At 37.6% G+C, this 9,820-nt stretch overlaps 1 long non-coding RNA gene across 1 annotated transcript; it reads right to left on the bottom strand.

Moving 5' to 3' along the window:
• Nucleotides 1-4,151: 4,151 nt before the first annotated feature.
• LOC144290583 (uncharacterized) lies at nucleotides 4,152-8,979 on the bottom strand. The gene is made up of 3 exons (XR_013358166.1): nucleotides 8,836-8,979; nucleotides 8,045-8,230; nucleotides 4,152-4,827 (listed from the first exon to the last, which is right to left on the bottom strand). It is a non-coding gene; the product is annotated as an uncharacterized LOC144290583 (long non-coding RNA).
• Between the last annotated feature and the right edge of the window lie 841 nt (nucleotides 8,980-9,820).

The following is a 9,820-nucleotide window of genomic DNA, read 5'->3' as shown; positions in this document are numbered from 1 at the left end:
AGTCTGTGGTATAAAGATGTCTTCTACTCTGCTTATAGTTAGATATATCCCAGAAAACTTCTGGGATTGTGGGGGGCTTTATATTTATTGACTCTAACCCACAGAATCCTATACAAGAGTATATTTGGTTTTGACCACATGATCATAGCCTGGGAATGTAATGGATAAGACCTTCTCTTAATATATTATTTCTCTCCTTCAGGCTTTACTCTGGATTAGCATCTACTGTCCTGCTAAGGTTTCAAGTCCCTAGTGTATTCAGTGGAGGAAAACTAACCCTGTTTTAGTTAATACGGAGAACTTAAACCATAGCAATTTAGATAAGTAATAAGTAAGTGCCACCTTAGGTTTTTTGATAAGCTGATGCTACATTTATGACATATTTGTGATGACTTAGGCACAGAGCATTTGTACTCAAATTCAGTAACTTTGGGACACTTGAGTGGCTTAGTTGGTTAAGCATCTGCCTTCAGCTCAGGTCGTGATCTGGGAGTCCTGGGATTGAGTCCTGCATCTAGCTCCCTGCTCAGTGGAGAGTCTGCTTCTCCCACTGCCCCTCACCCCAATCATGCTCTCTCTCTCTCTCAAATAAATTTTAAAAATTTCAAAAAAACCCACAAATTCAATACTGCATTTTTATAAATTCCTTCTTAACCAAACCAATTAAAAAATTGGTTTTTCCAACATTTTGATTGTCTGAGGTAGCTTTGAATCTTTAAAGACTCCATGAACCAAGGCTGGGTAGCTTGTAAAATTAAATACACACTCATCAAACATTTGGCAATTTTATTCAAGATAGAAGCTGATTGTGGGTCACCACAGTTATGAATATGCCAAAACAAAAAGAACAAACCCCAGGAATCATAAAATTCAATATAATAGGAAAGCAACCTACAAAGAAAGTTTTTTTCCCTTGAACAAAAGAATCCTGGCTCATTTCTTTGAGTAGTTTCCATTAAAGCTCCTCTTTAATGATGTCTGATAAGATGTTAAAATGTCACAGATTAGATCAAAGCAAAGGATGAAGGATGGGGACAAAAAAGTAAGAAGCAGAGAACCAAAGTACCTACCTTTTTATTTTTTATTTTTAGAGACTAAAGCAAAGCCCATAAAAAAGACAGGTTTGTTAATATAATAAGTTGAAGATGAAAGATTAATTTTTTAGACTATTTGCCTCATGATTTAAGAAAGCAAACCACGTTGTAACAAAATGTAGAACCATCTACTGTTAGTGAGGTCTTTAATTAAAGAAGAGATGACCAGTCTTTAGCTTCTGCCCTTGATGAAAATCTTACGGAAAACAAAAGCTGAAGTTTCTGGAATCTTGGGCCAAATCTCTGGTTAGAGCAAACATTGACACTGAAAACTATGGAATCAACTCTTTGAGGGCAGGGGGAATCTAAAGACCAATGTTCAGCATCTAATCCTCCATTGAGGATTGGTCAATCGATGAGTTATCATGTGACTTGAGAGAAATCTATGTCATTTCATATGCAACTCTTATTTTATGAAACTACCACTAAGTCGCCCCATTAAAAATGACCATCCCCTCAAATGAGGGAACACTTTGTATTATAAAGAATGTAAGAGAAATCCCAGAGGATAAAATATCCTTTCTGAGATTCCCCCAATCTCATTCTTTTCCAGTTCTCATTTGAAAATATGTTTTCTGTTTAGTTGATAATCAGATAAAGTTTAGTAGTTAAGCCATCATTTTGTTTCCCTGGCAAATAAATTCGTTTTGGAAATACATTAAATCCTATCTTATTTCACACAAAAATTCTATATAACCACAATTTGGTGTGAGTGATAGGTAGACCTCATAGCATCCAGAGAAGTGTGTGGCATTCCAGCTAGCAATCTGAAGTGGTTCCAAACCATCCCGGCTTGGAAATGTCACAAATATGTTCCATCATAAAGCCTCTGTATAATATATATATTAGAAGCATCTGTTCTAATTATGTATGTACTTAAAGCTACCAGCTGCTTTTCAGTCTGGGTGGAAGGAAAGGGGGATTAATATTAAATAATATTGACAACTAATACTCCCATTGAATTTGTTATTATTCCAGAGGCAATCTTAAAACATTGTCTATTTTTTTTCTCATTCATTTAGCTTTTCCTCAGATATTTATTATAGGGGAATTCTACTGTCGTGTTCCACATTGGAAGAAGAGAAATAATTATACTACTCTACCTTCCAATATCAAAGCAGGAATTTTGCTTCATTAGTTAAATGAAAGGGTGAGATAAGGGGTGCCCCAAAACAGAAAGAGAATCAGAAGGGAAATTAACATGCAATGAATGCACATGATGTTTTAAAAAGTTTAGAAATTGTATGCACCGTCATATAATTGTCACAGCAGCATTCACACATTGGTATCATCATCCTTTTAGAGAATGGGACACAGATATTCCAAAACATGGGCTTGCCTGCCAGAGAGGAGAGCTCCAGTAGACTAGGTGGGATCCACTCACGTCTCCCTGACTTTAATGTATTTCCTATTAAGAAGAAGTTACTTTGCTACTGCTTGAATTTCTAGGAACTATTAAGCAAAAACACTTTCTCTCTCTCCTTTCTTTCTTTCTTTCTTTCTTTCTTTCTTTCTTTCTTTCTTTCTTTCTTTCTTTCTTTTCTTTCTTTCTTTCTTCTTTTTCTTTTTCTTTCATTCTTTCTTCTTTCTTTCTTTCTTTTTCTTTCTTTCTTTCTTCTTCCTTCTTTCTAATAAGATGACCAAAACTGGAGTTTATCTTACTACCTGGATTCATGATGATGTTTGACACAGCAAATACTGACTGACTTTCTATAGTCCAAAACTTTCTTCCATTGTGATTATCTTGAACCACTAAACTTGTGTCTCCCGGCACCCTCTGTAACATACTAATATCTCTCTGGAAAATATTTCTAAGGTAGTGTGCACCTAAATAAAAGCCTGGTAGAGATTCTCAAAAGCTGGAGAATTTGTCCTCATAGAAACTATCTTCTCTGGTCTACCCATAATGACCCGCAGAGTTTCATATGTGAGAGGTTAATACAAGTGATAAGAAAGAATTGAAATGTATTTTTTTTTTATCATTTGGTTTTTCGTGTTGGCAGACTTCAATCTAAACACAATTTTCATGATTTTTAAAGGGAAAAATAGGAAGAAAAAAATCCCAGATGATGGATTTATTTATTGCTTTTCTTTTTAAATCATCATTTGTCCCAGGATTATCTTTTCTTTTGAAAGGAAACATTTGAGGATGCATGTCTGGTTTTGAAAGAATTCAATGATGGGCTGGGAAAAAACTAGTGAAAAGCATGGAACCAAGAACACTGAGAATAGAAATGTCACTGTTCATCCAGAGGACTGCATTTGCAAAATTCCACAGCTCCCTGGACAACCCCCTACAGGAGGCCACCTGTAAGAGTACAAGACCTTCCACCTCTGGGGGCTCTTTCGTCTCCATGCTATACATTCGAATAGCCAGCATGCATTCCGTGCAGTGCTAAATCTGGTGATGTTTTTTCTGAAGTGTACACCTGTCCATTAGGAATGGCAAAGAGACTCCCAACTCATTTTACATAGGCACTAGCACAGCAGTGGATGTTAATGACTTTGGAGTGTTTTGTCTTTGACAATAAGCCGAAATCTTGACTATGCAATTGACTACAACTACATAAATTGCTGTTTGGAATGAATCTTAATATATACACTTGTGTATATGAATACAGCGAGCTGCACTTTCCCCATACGATCATGGTTGTTAACATTCTACCCATTTTAAGTGAGCAAATTTGAATAAAATGGCTGCGTAATACATTCTGTGTTAACATCAGCTATTTAAAGAGTCCAAGGATTAAAAGTTAATTCCATCCTTTTAATTCAAGGGACATATAAATGGCATTATGGGTAGAGCCAACCCTTCTTTTATCAGTCCTTTCATGCTGCCTCCTCACTAATTCTTGGTTGTTCAAATGCTACCTACATAATAAAAGCCTTGAGTTAATTTACTAAGATTTTACACCAGTGCAAATGAAAGAAAGGAAAGTGCTAAACAAGGCAATTAGCACTCTGTTTAGTGCACTCCCAAAATAAATGTAGGCAATTTACAATTTGGCAAATGGCACTCTATCCAGATCCAACTCATTTATGCCTAAGGGGGTGGTACAGTTCATTAGGGGGAAAAAGTGTTTATATATATTATGCTATTGAGGCCCAACCCATTTTGTACTCCAGCAACAGATGCGACTCCTCCTGAGGTTTATTAGTGTTTCTTGCAGAAAAATGCCAAACTATTATGCTTTCAAATAAATGGTCCAAAAAGAATGCCTTTTACTATTGAGTATTAGTAGCTAGCTTTACAAGATGGGGGTGTAGAAGTGTGTGTCGGGGATAGTTTGCAAGACCTATAGTCATGGGTTGGAGCCTCTTTTGTGGCTCTCGAAGCATGCATTTCCACTCGGATTCCAGTTGCTGAGATCCGCTGGAACTGTTCATTTGAAGTACTCCTGACTGTTTCTTAATTGACAGGAAGGTTGCTCCAAGCCTTTCATGTTTATTCTTGTAAGCCTCTTATTAGTGCAAAAATAATAGATGTTGTTAATGCAGAATCACAACCAACATTAATATTTAAGATGCTAGAATGATAAAGGTTAAACATGTGTTTATATTGCTTTTGAACAAAGAGCTTTACAAAATAGTTCAGAAACATAACGTTGGGCCAAATTTGGAATCACTGTGCCCGATCTGAGTTTCTCATTCTCTGAGATTTACTTTTTATTTTAGGATGATGAAGTTCTTGTGCTTCACTTTTGCTAAGTACTGTCATCTGGAATTTGGATTCCTGCGAGAAAGAAAATATGAAAATTAATATCTGAGCAAGGAAGCCCTGGTAAAATCCCCTAACCTCCCTTGTATTTTTTTTATTTCTGAGTCTATAGCTCCACTCAGCTTAAAAAAGAAAGAAAGAAAGAAAGAAAGAAAGAAAGAAAGAAAGAAAGAAAGAAAGGTAAAAGCATTCTTTTGTGCCCTCTAGCTGCTGAAAGCACAAATGGAAAATAAAATTCTCTGATGATTAAATTTACCTCATCTGGCTTGCGAGGGGTTTGGGGGGGGGTGGAGGGAGTGGGCAGCCCCATTATCCCTAGGAACTAAAGTTTTTCTTTATAAAAATATACCCAAATAAGTTTACCTTCTTGAATTAATTGTGCTTTTATTATCACCAGACAAAAGCAGATTGATAATTCAGGAGGGACTCTCAGAAAATTATACTGGTATGTCACTTCTCTCAAGCAGCTGATTAATATGACACACACATTTTGGACTATATGTTGCTTTGAGTGTTGGTTACTGATTTTAATTCTATTTCTAAAGGAAGCTGAGTAAAGATTACAATCCAAAGTGACTTCGGTTTATTTGTTTTAGGGATAGTGCAATGGCTTATAGAAATAATGACAAAGCTAGGATGTCCATGCATGTTTATGAGAGTGAGCAGTGTGTGTACTTCATTTGTATGTACTCTTCCACTTTCAGGGCTTTTTTTTTTTTTTTTTTTTTTTTTACAGGAGAATGCTATCAAAATTAATCTTTAATAAAATGTTGAATTTGTCGATGGAAGTCCTGAGAGCAGCTCAGGTTGCAACCCTTTAACTCTGAGCTCCATTTCAGATGTAAAAGTCAGCACCACATGTGGCTACCTGGCCACTGAAGAACATTTTGTATAGGTGGAATCAATGGCATATTTGTGGGATGATTTCACAAAGGAAAGACCTGAATGCCCAATTTCTTGCAGAATTCATTCATTTGCCTCCCATTCATTTGCAGGGAGGCAAAGCCTTGCAGCCTGGGACATGCATGCCGCACAGAATTGTGTAAAAGTGAAAAAGGCAAATAGTTTGAAATTTGCAGACTTCAGAAAAACAAAACAACCCTCTAATTTTCCTAAGAAAAAAGGTTTCCTAGGTGCCCTACACTTTTCAGTGTGTTTTGTAGAATGCTTGAGCACGGGGAGGGAGCGGATGGGGTGGGAGAGAGCTATTTAATGATTCAAGGAAATAGACAAGAATATTTTTTTCCTCCCAGAAGTGAATGCACGGCTCAGAGGACTTGGCTGATGAGTCTCAGAGCCATCCCAGTCATTCCCAATACAGTGGAAAGTTCACCATACAGGGCTCAGTCTCAACAGATGTTCTAAGTGGCGCCTCCTGAGTCGCTCTTGTGTGGTAGAGAAATACAGAAATCAAGCTAAATCAAATTAGTCAGCAGAGTAAGAAAATAAAGGTCAGGTCCACCAGCATCTGAGTAAACAGCCTATGCCAATATGGCCATCTTCAGGCAGGAACTAATTAAGGGCTGATTGTCCTTCTCGGCGAAACCTCAAAAATGCATGGCGCTGAATTATTAAAAACAACACACACACAAAAATAATACAACTCCCCTTCCCCCCAACACCCACTCTGCAGTGTGCCAGATGAAAAGATCGGGAGCCATAATATCCAACGGAATTGTGTCTCTTGGATAGACATATTCCCTAAATCCCCAGCTCTCTTTGTTTTGATTACAATTTTTCTTCCTTTAAGGGAGCAGAAAGTATGCTCACGGACTGTCTTGTGTTACAGCTCCTTTACCTTTGTCTGCCTATCTCAGCTGGTATTTAATTGGTCAGCAATAGGAGGGAAGTCTCCTTTGAGGTAATGAATATTGACTGTTTATGTTGAAATGTCACTGTGAAAAGAAAGCCCATCACCAAAAAGGGAGAACCCAGTGTGAGAGTCTCCGACACAAAAGAGACGCGACTGGAATGAAGGCATTGAAAAGCAAAGCAGCTGAAATTCAAAGAACAGATGAAACAGAAATGGCCTACATGTGTGGGAATTTTAAGCTAGCCGTTGACAGGTGAAAAAGTCATTATTTTACCTGTTATAACCAAATGTAATTGTGTGTTTTTCCAAAAATGACACCAAGGCCATGGCTCGTAGAAGTGTTTTAATTGAGAAGCCATCCTCATCTCTTATGAATAATTTTCGTTCCACAAAGGTAATGGGGCAAACCTAACAGTTAATAATTACATGGATTCCAAATAGCAGAAAAAAGGATGAAGAGAGGGAGTGATTTGGCAGGGGGTAGTGCTCTCCTGAAATGGTTGGGTCCTGCCTTTTCAAACGAACCTGCTGAATCTGAAAAGTTTGGGCCATGGGTATTCTAGATTTTCAGGTAAAGAGGAGAGGGGGAGTGGTGACAGACCAGGAGAGTCTGCTGATTCATTCAGACAGGGTTGAAAACATGACCATTTAATAGTTTGGGACGTAACTTTTGGCGTGTCTCTGATTCAGGGGGTGGCCCTGAGCTGACAGGGTAACTAACCCTTTCAGCCCTGGCTGAGGGCTTGTATATTGAAGTTGGGTTTTGCTGGGAGCTTTGGCTTTATTCAGCCACAACAGATTTTATGGGATTGCGTGAATCGAATTTTCCATTCTTATATTTCTCCCAAATGGTGACTGGCCGGATGAGTAATATCAGAAAAAGACAGCAAACAGAGAATAAGTGTTGGAAATGCGTAGGAAGTTTGAACATTGCCAAGTGTTTAAAAGCTAGGACTTCTCTCCACCCCCTTTGGGTTTCAGGACCATTTTGTGATGGCCACCAGTATTATATTTCTTGCCTTTTTACTGTGTAAAAGAAGGGAAAAGAAACAAAGAGATAACTATATAGCTATTGAGTCACACTCATGGGAAAAAGAAAAAGGCTGAAGAACCCAGATAAACAGAAAACTAGAGTTTCTGGTCCTCATGAATAGGCAGTTGTATTTACAGTGTGGCTTTACTGTTCACATATTTAAAGTTCACATATTTGAACTTTCTCATAATTGGGACCCCATCATCACAAATTTCTGAGGCAAGAGCTCATTACCTTTCTGTTTGGATCACTCCCAAATGCAGAGAGGGTTCTCTGTTTTTATTGTCCAACCATCCAATTATGTTTTTTTTTTAAGCCCAATAAATAAAAGATGACATCTGAGTCCCACCCGGTGTCATGCTTGAACCCTAACCTGTGACACTCACCTAACTCGAACTAACAAGATGCACGCCCCACGAAGAGCGATACTTCTTCATTAGCAAGATCCATTTCACCTTTAAAAACCCTTGGCTTCCCGTTTGCTTTAAGCGAGATTGAGACATCTTACGTCTCTCAATGGCATTTAGGAGGCCTCCAAGACAAAAAAGGAAGTCATTACATCTCCCGTTCACCTGCAAAGAAGATGTCATTAAAAGAGGAAGCAAAATGAAACCCTGTCAACTTGTTAGGGCCCAAAAGGTAATTCCGCCATCAAATATGGAGTGGGAGGGGATGGGGGGATGATACAGAATCCTATTATTACTGACATGGAGGAACCTAGTGGTGTCAAAGGTGTCCGGTGCCAGAAAAGTTCAGGTGTTGCTAAATTCATTAATGTGTCAGTTTGAAAAGATGTGATGTCATTCCAGTTGTCTGTAGGGATGAAAACTGGAATCTACTTGCTCCTATCACTACACTATCATCTTAATTCTGTTCGCTCTGCACCTGATTTGCCATCTGTAAGGGGTTAAGGGCCATGGGCAATGACTCCTTAAAAGGCTACTAATATTTGACATATATCATTTTAATCTGCCCTCCCACCACCACTCTCCTCCACTAAAAAAAAAAAAAAAAAAAGGAGAAAAAAATGTTACATCAATTCTCCTTGTTTGTTATAGTTTGCTTACCAGACTTTTGCTAATAAGGGGAGTAGAGGGACAGTGAATCTCTTCTGCTCTTTTATTTATTTTTCTTATTAAATATAAATACACTTACTTTACTTCGTAAGGTTACATACCTCCAGATAACCATGATACATTTTGGCAGGAATTTGGTATTTAAATCTCCAGGCATTAGAAAGGTTCTCACTTTCTTCATTTATGAATATTTTCTTCAAATTTTATTTCAATAGTTTCTTTTGAAGATGTGAAGGGACATCATGGAGGGTGCCTTAATAAACAGGATATAAATGAATGCTGTGCATTTGATGTGATAAAAAATATTTATTTGGCAACTTGCATCGGAAAGTATTTAGGTGGTTATAGTATAGAAAGCAAAATATAGAATAAATTATTGTGTTGAGTAAAACCTGCCACATTTAATATTGATATATTATCAGAAGAGATAACACCCATTTTTCTAAAGATATGTGTTACCCATGATGGTTTTAAAGACAGACCACATTGTCATAATCTAATTTTTTAAAATTTGAAATACCATACTGGGTTGATCAAGTTTCAATGAATTGCATGGATTATTTCAAAAAAGTGAAATCACCAATTTTCATACCTTGGCTCAAAGCAATATTTATCTGCTTAATTTGCTTTTTGAAGGATGAGGTAGAATTTTTTGCAGTTTTCTTCCAGAAAACTTCAGCAATTAAATGATGAGAAAGTGACAAAATGCTCTTCCTAGCTACCCTCCCAGTGTCATTTCTATTAAAACCACTTGAGTGCCATCCCGGTTTGGGTTCTTCCACTCATTGCCGTTTATTTTATTTATATAGAGGTAGAGCTTAGGAGACATGCTACCTTGTTACTCTCATACTCTCCCCACTAATAAAGAACATAACACCATTTCATGCATGGGAAAATAATGTGGTCCTTCTTTACATAAGTTTGTTGGTCCACATTGCTGGCAAATGTAAACCTGGTTGATGCACTTGGTGTGAGTGCAAATTTTGTGCCTGAACTTCCCCCACCCACCTCCACCGCTCTGTCTTACCATCTATCTCCTTTGCAGAAAACAGAAACTTTCTTAAAGCACAGAGAATAATCCATCTG

The sequence above is a fragment of the Canis aureus genome, chromosome 2 (genome assembly GCF_053574225.1).
Source record: "Canis aureus isolate CA01 chromosome 2, VMU_Caureus_v.1.0, whole genome shotgun sequence".
Taxonomy (NCBI): Eukaryota; Metazoa; Chordata; class Mammalia; order Carnivora; family Canidae; genus Canis; species Canis aureus.
This window is presented reverse-complemented; position numbering and strand designations above follow the sequence as displayed.